This window comes from Ambystoma mexicanum, chromosome 10 (assembly GCF_040938575.1).
Source record: "Ambystoma mexicanum isolate Mex_15411 chromosome 10, UKY_AmexF1_1, whole genome shotgun sequence".
In the NCBI taxonomy this organism is placed as follows: Eukaryota; Metazoa; Chordata; class Amphibia; order Caudata; family Ambystomatidae; genus Ambystoma; species Ambystoma mexicanum.
This window is the reverse complement of record NC_090932.1, coordinates 1,480,959,871-1,480,971,352: the sequence shown is the minus strand read 5'-3', so window position 1 is coordinate 1,480,971,352 and position 11,482 is coordinate 1,480,959,871. Positions and strand designations below refer to the sequence as shown.

The window sequence follows — 11,482 nt, the reverse complement described above, 5'->3', positions numbered from 1 at the left end:
ACTCCTGCCGGCTCCGGCTCCGATGGTGGGATCACTAGCAGCGGTCGTGCTTCTGGCCGTACCTCGGGTTCCATTTTACGCTTGCTGCGCGTCTGCAGCGGACTGCCGCAGACTGGCTCACACCTCGGCTCGCAGCTCCGCTCACCGCTCCGCGGTGTTCTGGGGTTTTTAAAAAAAAAAAAAAACGAACTTCCTCACACAAAGATGTGGGCTGGTTGCAGGACTGCCGCAGACTGGCTCACACCTCCACCACCGCAGCAACTTTATCACTGATAGAAGTACTACTATCGAAAAAGAGAGATGGTATTACCCCCAAAAGCTTTATCTTATGGTGTACTGAGATGGCGCTCACAGAGAATTATTTATCTTTCAATAATAAGATGTTCCGCCAGATACATAGGACAGCTATGGGCTCCTCAGTGGCCCCTTCAGTTGCTAACCTGTAGGGGGGAAGCATTTGAAATATCCAACATATTTAATGACAGGAATCCTTTTTCATCAAATATCCAGTTGTGTAAGCGATATATTGATGAGATCCTGATGGCTTGGAATGGTGATATGACTTTGTTTGAGAATTTTATAGTTTGGTTGAATAACCAAAACAATTTTTGAAATGTACATCAGCTTGTATGTGCTTTTTCCCCTCCTTTGCCCTCTTCCATTATCCCCTTTCAATCTTTGGTTCGTGTGAAACATTTTCTTTTCTGTGCGCCTCTTCTGTTGTAGTTGTGGGAATCTAGTGAGATTCCCCCCGCAATCCCTTTATAATCTGAAAATGTTTGAACTCTATCTGGCTCCCCAGATCACCCCAAACTCTCCAACTTCTCATAGTATCATCTTTCCCCTCCCCACCTCTAGCCTGATGCAATTTCACCCTTTTTCTTCCTCCAAACAGTCTTTTGAGCACTTTTCATTTTCACATTCTCCCCGTAATCTCTCGCAAAGAAAAAATGGCAAAGCTTTGTTTGGAAAATATCAGCCATATCCGTCCTGCAAGTCAAAAAGTTATGAGCAATAGAAATTTCTATCACCTTAACTATAGAGCACTGCTATAAATTAGCTACGTCCTATATTTAGGCCAACATTAAAACATACATCAATTAATAATTTTCATAAAAATACAAAAACAATATAAATATTGTCAATATTTATTTTAAACCATTTTACTTTTTGAACTACACAAATATTTCAATGAGTCAAAACATGTTTTCATACAAACATATTTATTTCCTAATTCCATTGAAATGTATTGCACTTTTTACTGAGTTTCCTGAGATAGTTTACAAAAGTACCCAAAGAGGATATCCTACAAGAAATACCTCTTTAAGTAACATTATTCAACCCATACAATCAATTTGTAGATGAAATTATTTAAGAGCTTTGTTCAATTCTGGCATATAATAACACATATATATCACATTATTGTATTTTTAGATTGTTTTAATTGTGCATTTGGTTAGACAAATACAACCTTAAGCACATAATCAAATAATCAAAAATCAACCTTAACATCTGAATTACACTTTAGCTAATTCATTTATCCTCAATAAAAAACTACATTCAAATATAAAAGAAAACATTAAAATAGAGTTGCAACTTTAGCAATACGTCAATTCCCTATGGACTCGCCTTAGTGATTCATCATTAAAATAATCATTAAATAACACACGACTCAATCATTAATTTCGATTGTACAAAAACATTATCTATCTTGAGTTGTGCCTTTTTTCCACACACAAAGGGCTGCATTAGAAATGACCAGAGAACTGGCTCCCATGAGTAAGCTCCAAAATTGATCACCTTGTATGTTCTATAGGTCTTGTACGAAAGAATTATAAACACTATGATATAACTCAGTAAGTGGGGTGCACTGCTTTCAAATATGTCTGGAAGATTCTATCTGTGCCTTGCAAATCCAGCACAATCTCATGTCTCTGAGAACACTCTTCCAGGCCCCTATATATTCATATGTAAGTAGTATATTGAATCGCAGGTAGCTCACAAACCTGCATAGTTCTTTGCTGCAGGGCATAACAATATATGTACAGGGTTTATTATACAAAAAGCCTTGTCTACTATACTCATAACATCTATTTTTCTTTCTGAGTTGAGCAATCAAATTGGCTCTGTCCCAAACTTGTGTATTGGTTTTTAGTTTATTGTATACCTCAGGGCCAATTTTGCTCATGGGTGAATCTAGGGTAATATCAATCTCTAGATTTATACTATCAAAATGCTCATTTGTTGTTTTCGTAAGATCTCCTAAGAAAGAATTGGAGTTGGGGAACTGTAGTCTGCCCTCAAATAAGCCATCCAAGGCAAGGCCAGTGTTTGGGGCGGTGATCAGTGTTATGTATAGTCTACAGAGTTTAACACACCAATTGGCTCTTGAAGACTGGATTCCCAGTTCTAAGCAGAGGGTCTCCACTGGGACCGATTTAGGTGTTCCGAGTATTGTTCTAAGAATTTTCCCTTCTAGCTTTCCAGACATCCTGTGTGATGGTCTGCAAAGAGTTCCAGTCCATGTAAGAGCCCCGGTATTATACTGGTAGTGTAAATGGTAAGTAGCCCTTCTATGTTGTTTACTCCATGTGTGGCTAAATATCTTTCAATTGCCCCCCATTTCCTCAAACTCTTCCAACCAATATAATCCCTGTAGGCCATTTGGGTGGGGGCTATGTGTATCAGGAAGCCCAAGTACATATATTTCTCCACCACTTCTAATCTGGTGTCACCCAGTTTCCATGCAAACGTCGAGTTCCTCCTATTTCTCTTTCCCAATATCATAACTTTCACCTTGCCTGCATTTATGGAAAGATGATTAACAGTAATGTAATTATGGAGAGCATTTATGAGTCGTTGGAGCCCTTTTTGAGTGCTATCCGTGAGGACTGTGTCGTCTGCATACCTCAGCCATGGCGCTGGCATAGTCCTGATTCTTGGTGGGGAGTTGCGGGTCGCTCTCAGGGCTACATCTAGGTCAGAGACGTAAAGATTGTATAGTAATGGTGCTAGTCCACAGCCCTATTTGAGACCAATATTTACTTTTAGTTCTGCTGAGGTATCTCCCTCTTGGTTTAGCTGGATATACACACTAGTGTCATGATATAATGCCAGGATAAACCATAACAAGGAGAGGTCAAGGCCTCAGTTTCTAAGTTTTCTCCAAAGCATGGAGCGAGATATTGTGTTGAACGCTCTGGAAAAATCCACATAGCACAAGTCCAGATTCCTCTTTGTGGCGTTCATTTCGGCAGCGAAATATTGCAAAACACAAGTGCTTTGCACTGTGCTATGAGATTTCCTGAAACCTCTCGGATGTTTGTTTAATCAATGGTTTGTTTCTCCAGTACTAGAGCTTTCCCAGTAGTAGAGAACCACATTTCTTTGAACAAGAGTCCAACATCGCTAGCAATCTAAAATTTGAGGGCTCCAGCGATCACCTTTCTAATGGATAGGGATCAGGGACGACTTTGTACAGTGGGTGCTCTGGATGCTTTCATGCGCTTAATGATTATTTTTATATCCAAGGTATCAAAGATGAGTTTTAGCTTACCATCCGCCGGTTTAATCAGTGGCTTTGTCTGCAAGTTGTCATCATAAAAAAGGGATTTAATGTATGTCAGCCATGTCGTTTTTGCAATGGAGTTCAGTTCATCCAACGCCTGATCAGCCATGCTGCGATAGTGCACCCAAAATTGACCACTATCATTGATAAACAATAATTTGAACATGGATAGCCAACTTGGACTTGCATGGAATTCTTGCGCTGGTGAATCCAGTTTTTTTGTTTGGTAGTGAGCAGAGTCAAGGCAGCCTTCTGTTCTGTGTTTGACAGGTTAATGTTTTTATTTACACTAGCTCAGTCTCTATGTAATAGTTTTTTCCTGTCAAAAAAGGCCAAATAGAATAAACCTCTTGTAGGGTGATTTCTAGGCATCGTTCTGACCCTCAATTTCTCTGAGGCCAGTAGGAGCGTCATGACTCGGGTCATGTCCCCACTATGATGGGTCAGTAAGTTTTGCCATCCATTCGTAACCCAGCAACACATGCAACTCTAATCTGTTCATGTTGGCATTGAACCATAAGAGTCTATTGCCTTGGCGATTAACGCAAATTTCGTGGCAGTCAATATTTTTCCTAGGTTTACCAGTCCCTAGAAATTGAGTCCAGCTCAATAAACTGTGGTCGCTAGGTATGTTTGATACGTAAGAAATGGCGCTACATAGGTGCAGAGGCCATGGCTTACATACACATAATCCAAACAAGATAAAGTTATCCCATTTGACCAGGTTGCAGGTGGGGAGGTGCCGCCTCTCCCTTTGGTATCTGAAAAGATAAAATCATGGGCTTGCAAGCAGCTACCCCACTCCTTTGCATTGTGGGTTTTTATTTTATTTTGTCTAGCTGTGCAAGGCTCATGAGTTATCTGTTCCCCATGATGCGTTTCACTGTCAATGGTTTTGTTTAGGTCCCCGGGTTTAGGTAATGGGTGGACGTGTGGTCTGACAACTGAGCCTAGACGACAGATCCCTCAATTGTGAAAGCCAAAGTTCTTGTTAAAGAAAACCAAGAGGGATTAAGCTGATTGAGTTGCTAAGCATTTCCAGAGGTATCACTACATAATATCACCAACAAAAATATTGCTGTAGATATGGCCGTTTGGTTCGCCATAGGCGATATTTTTTTTGGGATATTATGTGGGAGCGGGAGTTCCGGGGGTGTCCCCCGCAGGGTCCATGTGTGAATTTCGCCGCAAAAATATGGCGATATTTTTGCATTGCAATATTTGTGTGGCAGAATTAACACATGCAACCTTTCCAGAAGGAGTGTTAAGTTGATTTTGAGTTGCTTTTGAACACTGAAAGACTGAGACCAAGTATAAATTGACAAATGCTGTCTTGGGAATGGAGCCCTCAAAACCCTTTTCTTTGGAACTGTGTTGACTTGATCTTGGGGATGGGATCCCCAGAGGATTTGTGGAACTGTGTTGCCTTGAACTTGGGGAAGGGAACCCCAAGGATTTGTGGAACTGTTTTGAACTTGATAGCGGAAATCCTGAAACGTTTGTGGAGCTTCCTTGAACTTGGCAAATGGAGCCTGAAAACGAAGCTAGGACCTGGAACAAGCTCAGAACTTTGTTTTGATCACTATTACTTTTATTGCTGACATCCCTACACATGGTTTAGTTTTAGTTGTGAGGCAACAATAGGTTTTGGGCACAGACAGACTGTTAAGTTGAACTTTCTGACTTTCCTTAGTTTCGTTGAGGCAGGGAAATCCCACTTTAGCATAGGGCAAGTTAGGCCTTCAGCCATCCTAACATTTGAGTTAATAAACCATTTTATTTTGAACTTTAATCTGTTGTCTGTTTCTTAATTCATGATGTCATTACAGGTTCTACATTCGTAAGTTTATCGGGGAGGGTGTTATGCTCTTGTATACGTTAGCCTTTTAACAAACAGGCACCCTAACCTGTATCAGATGAGATGAGGCGCAGATATGAAGAATCCCCCTGTGGGCCCCCAACCTCCCTCGCTGCTGGACAGCGTGGGGGAAGTTCTGGACTTCCAGGTAAACCCTCTGGGGAAGAAAACCCTGGATGAGTGTGGAACTTCGGTGCGTTGGCCAGAAGGAATAGATGAAATGCCAGTGTGAAGGAGGATTCAGGATCCGAAATGCTGGCAAGGCGTCTTCACAAGGCAGGATTCCTGTTAACCATAAAGAGGAGTTTAATAGGAGCGAGTTTCCTGTGTAGGTCAGGAGAAAAAATAGAATGAGCTGTAGCTGATTGTTGCAATTGGCTCTCTAAGCAGACAAGGTAAGCGGATCAGTACCGGTCCTGGAAATCTATTTAGAGAGTTATGGATATATTAATAGAGTCATGCACTTGAACAGAAAGGAAGAGAAATGAGAGCTGCGAATCCTACCTTGGAAGCCCTAATGCCTAGATTCAGGGACGTGATGCATCCGTGTGGCTGCGGGTGTGGGAAGTTACCCCGAGTGGATGTAGAACGTATGCCCTGTTTGCTGCAGTCTCTGGACCCTAACGAAAGAAAAGAGAATCAGGGTTTGCTCTTGCGCATGATCAGTGAAAAGCAGCAAAGAAAACTGTACACTACCGCTTCTCAGCTCTGCAGCGTGAAACTGACTTTCTTGCAAGGATCCGGTAAGGATTGGTGAAACAGAACAAGATACAGAAGAGTATCTGAGGTGTGAAAGCAAGATGTTAATATGCTCCAATGTATCATTGTCAGATTGTTAGCACGAAAGCGTTCGTACTGTTGCCTAGCAACGCCACAGTGTTTCAGGAAATAACAGTTCTGATTTCTGGCTTTCAAAGGATCAAGAAGGGAAAGAACACGCACAGGCTACAAAGAAACAGAAAGAGTTTGATTGAGCCAGAAGAGCAATAGGTAGAAGTAAGCAAGTGACCCTAGGGAACGAATTTACGGAGCGTCTCCTTATGGGAGTAGTGACGCGAGGACTGCTGAACTGTCGAGCCTCCAAATAGTTTCCTGGAGCTGAAGTGGGCGGAGCCAGGTACTCAGGAGAGGTAGAAGCTAAAATGCAGCAAGCATTCCCATGCGCCATATTGGGGGAGCCATAGACAATCATTTCAATCCCTCTCCATCGCCGCTAGATGGACCAGCGGAGCCTACCAGTCCTAACGGAGGCAAGACATGATGGAAGAATAAGTGGGGATGAATTGTCTATAATACCCCACTAAACCCACAAAGGCTCTTAGATGTTTCTTGTTTCTGGGAACTGTGAGACACCTGAATAAGAATTCGGACAAGAGGTTGGATTGTTTGCAAATACTTTTATTTAAATAATAATTGGGTTGGGAAAAGGGTCTCACTATCCCTAACTCTATGAGTGGTTTCCCTGCCTCAACAAAACTAACTAATGAACCAGTCATTGTCAGGATGTCCAAAACAATGATATTCACTGTCCTGTGTCCAAAACCTATCCTAACCCTCACACTAGAAACCTACCAAAACCCCCTCTGAGAAAGAAACAATACACTGGCTGTTGTCCTGCAGCCATTCTTCTTTGCGGGAACTACCCTTTCCCGGATACCTCCAACGGCCAAGGGAACAAGCCCCACCCTGGTCTTGGTCATGCCAGGGGAACAAGCCCTTCCCTGGTCTTGGGTATGCCAGGGGCACAACCCCTTCCCTGGTTTTGTTATGGCATAATTTGTGGTACTGATGGACCCACAGTCCTGTTAAATATTAACAACTGTTTATGTTGTAATTTCCTGACTAAGGCAGTCTTTTGTTTAATCCACCCCATTTGTTGATGCCCTGGGTTCCCTGGGACGGGCAAGAGTTAGGTTGCTTGCTCCCATTTACTGTACTTTTTATCCCATTGCCTTTCACGTGGCATGGATTTTCCTGGTCCATACGCCGCTGGCACCAACTGGAGAAACCCTTCCGTGGGGTTTCTCCTACAGGCTTTTCCGTAAGTCGCAAGTTAGGTTCTGTTACCTCTGCACCCATTCTCTCTCTCCAGGTGTCCCTCTTCATGTACCCACTGAACCGGTAAGCTAATCCATTAACCAGCTTCCGGTACGTTCTGATATTGGGATTCCGACTCCCTGAAATTCTGTGGTTTGTTGCCCTCACGGGAGTTGCACGTGTCCTGGATCCAGCATTTCACTTTTGGCGTGGTTAGTAGGTATCTGCAAGGTCCTAGAGCTTCACTAAGCTTGTGGGCGTTGCGTCTGATATGCCCTGCTGTGCCTCCACCAAGTGAAGTTTGTAGATCTTGGCCAGGTTCCCCTGATACTCGTTGCTCGTGTTGGGGTTTCCCCACTGACCTCTTGTTCTCGCCAGTAGCCGTCCTCCAGGTACCGCAAAGGCATGGTCCTTTGGTTCCTCTGCTCTGTGCCTTGTTTTTTTTTTATTTTTTTTTAAACAGTTTTTATTACATATTCAAACAAACAAAACCAATACAAACCAAACTTGCAGTGCAGCTATCAATGGTACTGTTTCAACATTGTCCATTACACAAATGTAGCCACTGCTCCCCTTATCCCACCCTCCCTTCCGAGCCTATTTATTCCGCTCACTATGTATCTGCACCCCGTGGTAGGGTCCCATTTTCGGTAGATTCTGTTAATTCTTGTATCGTTCCAAACAGTTCAGCTACCAACATTTTCCATGCCATCAGGGTTCCCACCTCCTCCTCTCCTCCTATGTTACTTGCCTCCTGCCATTCCATGGTCTCTGCCTCCGCCCACTTCTACAAATCCCTCCACCAAGTCTCCACTCGTGGCCTATGACAGGTCTTCCATCCCACAGCAATCCTCCTTTTCGCGAGCACATATACTAAATCCTTCAGTTTACTGACATGCTTACGTTTCTGCGGTCTGGGGAACCCTCCCAGTAAGCAGGCCCAAACTGAATCTATAACCATAGTGACCCCCTTTTCCGCTAGTCTCCCGGCTACTTCGCTCCAGAAGCGCTCAATCACCGGGCAGGACCAGAACATATGTACCATATCAGCCCGTTCTTCATCGTATTTGGGACATGCTTGTCTGCCAGCATTTTCAAACCTCGATATCTTCAGGGGAGTCATATATGCCCTGTGCATGATATATAATTGTATCTGTTTTAATCTAGCGTTTCTTGACACCTTTTATGGTACCCCAGGGCACGTTCCCACATCCCGTCCTCTATCAGGGCTCCCACCTCTGCTTCCCAGTCTAGCCTCAGTTGCGTCAGTTCTCTCCCAACCTTAGACATCATCATTTCGTACAATCTAGAAATCTCATGCCCTCCCTCCGCTATATCATATATCGTTTCTATGATAACATCCGGCTCTTCTTCCAGTACTGTTTCAGGCCAAGTTTCTGGATCTTCTGTGCTATTCTATGGTATGTAATATATTGACCTATGTGTAACCCTGCTTCCTCTCCTAGCTCTTCGAAATTTAAGATAATCCCCTCCCGCCAGACATCTCCCATAGTCACCAACCCCACCGATTCCCAGTGGTTCCTAATTGTCATTCGTAGCTGCTCATCTACCCCAGCCAGCGCGACCAGCGGTATCTGCCGGGAGCATGGAACTGGGTTTTCCATCATCTGGCATGCTCGGCGCCACATCCTCCACCCAAGCACCATCATCTCAGGGCGCGCTTTCATTTCCGTCTTGGGCAGCCAAATCATCTCTTTCAAATAAAATGGGGCACAATCTGCTCTAAACAACCTGGATTCAGGGGTCACTTTGTCTGAGAGCCATTTAGCGACATATTGCAGTTGGGCCGCTACATGATAGACCTCATAGTTGGGCAGTTTTATTCCCCCTTTTTCATAAAAGTTCTGCAACTTCCATAGTGCCACCCTATTCCTAATGCCCTGCCACAAGACATCCCTGCACATGCTGTTCAATCTGGTGAAGAACTTTTTAGGTATTAGGTACGGAATGTTCCCGAAATAATGCAGGAGCCTAAGTAAGACCACCATCTTGAGCATTGCTCCTCGCCCCATCATTGCTAGGGGCAACTTCACCCAAAATGTCATGCTCTTTTCAATTTTTCTTATGGCTGCCTCGGTATTGTGCCTATGTTCTTCTTCCACCGTGTGGTACACGTCTTTCCCCAGGTATCGAAAAGTACCCACAGCCCACGGTGCATGCAGCACCAGCAGCTTCCCGATGGGGGTCCCCCTATAGCTACCTAGCGGAAAAATGGTAGACTTCTGAGGATTCACCGCTATGCCAGACAGCCCCGCGTACCTATCCATAACTTCCAGGATGTATTGGAGATTCTCCTCCGGGTACCTCAGGTACAGCAGCAGATCATCCGCATACAAGGAGATCAAGTGTCGCTTCCCTCCCACTTCAATGCCTATAGGATCATACTGTTGTCTAAGGTATATCGCCAAGGGTTCTAGAGCTAATATGTATAGCATAGGGGACCATGAGCACCCCTGCCTGGTACCCCAGCCTAGTTGCCATCTCTCAGAGATCACTGCTCCTGTTTTGACTCTAGCCAATGGTTCACTATATAGCATCTTTGCCCATCTTATGTATCCAGGCCCCATACCATAACCCGCCAAGGCTGCCAGCAGCCATGGCCACTTGACTGAATCAAAGGCCTTCACAGCGTCTAGGGACACTATCGTCATTTCACCCTCGTTCTTACTCCCCCATTCGACCACCCGATGTAGCCATCTGTGATTATGAGTTATGTTCCTATTCGGGACATAGCCCGTCTGGTCGGGGTGTATTAGTTTACCAATGACTCTTCGCAGTCTACTTGCCAAAACAGCCGTCAATATGTTGCTGTCCTGGTTCAGCACTGACAACGGTCTATAGGAGCCACAGCTATGTCCAGGCTTGTTAGGTTTGGGAAGCGGTATTATAATCGCTTCTCTAAGTGATTCTGGCAGCCGTCCTGTTTCAAACGCTTCATTTAGCATGTCCAACATCGTGGGGAGCACTTCTGCCTTGTACACTTTATAAAACTCACTTGGAAACCCGTCCGCCCCCGGGGGTTTACTCATGTGTAGCTGTCTCACCACCTCCTCTAGCTCCTCCAAGGTAATCGGTGCGTCCAGCTCCTCCCTTTCTTCGCCACTTACTTTGGGCAAACCTATGTCTTCCAGTGTATCTGTTATTTCTTCATCGCTGCTCCTCTCCTCATCCCCATATAGTTCCCTATAGTACTTTTCAAACTCCTGATTAACTCCCTCCTGGGTGTCAGCTACACTGCCATCTTCTCTTGTTATCATCCTAATAGGGGATCTGGGGGTCTCGCTCTTATATAACCATGCCAAAAGTCTTCCAGTTTTATCTCCTCCCGCATGCTGCCTCTCAATATATTTTTTATAGTTAAGGTTACACAGTCTATCCCATTGTTCCGCACATGTCTGTTGCAGTTTCAGTATCAACTCCATGTCTCTTTCAGTATCATCCCTCGCCTCTAGCGCCTTTTCCAATTCCCTTTCTGCTTCTTGTAGATCGGCCAGGATTCCTCCCTGCAGGCTTTTAGATTTTGCTATGGCAACGCCCCACAACACCACCTTAAAGGCTTCCCATAGCATGCTTGCTGAGTCCACGCTACCCGTATTTACCTCAAAATAGTTTATAATCTCTTCCCTTATATCTTCCCTAAAGAGGGGGTCTTTGAGCGCCTCTGCCCGGAGACGCCATGTCGGGATCCGCACTCTGGGGGGGCAGTATTGCCACCCAATAACCAGACCCTTGCCTTATATTCTGTCTGCACCGTCTCAATCATTATTTCTGACGTGACGAAGACATAGTCCAGCCTCGTATGTAACTGCTGCGGGGCAGAATAGTGCGAGTATTGCCTTTCTTGGGGGTGTTTCGCTCTCCACACATCCACCAGAACAAAGTCGTCTAGCAACGTCTGCAGCGCTTTGGCCGCCGGGGCAGGTCTATCAAACTTCCTATCGATCTGTCCACGCGGTCAAACCACTCCCTCCATCCGCTCAATGAGGGCCGGGTCTGCT

General features: G+C 44.6%; 1 long non-coding RNA gene across 1 annotated transcript; it reads right to left on the bottom strand.

Annotated features, from left to right (window-relative positions):
- Nucleotides 1–3,504: 3,504 nt before the first annotated feature.
- On the bottom strand, nucleotides 3,505–6,474 carry LOC138492441 (uncharacterized). The gene is made up of 3 exons (XR_011276203.1): nucleotides 6,123–6,474; nucleotides 5,931–6,046; nucleotides 3,505–5,711 (listed from the first exon to the last, which is right to left on the bottom strand). It is a non-coding gene; the product is annotated as an uncharacterized lncRNA (long non-coding RNA).
- Nucleotides 6,475–11,482: the final 5,008 nt, after the last annotated feature.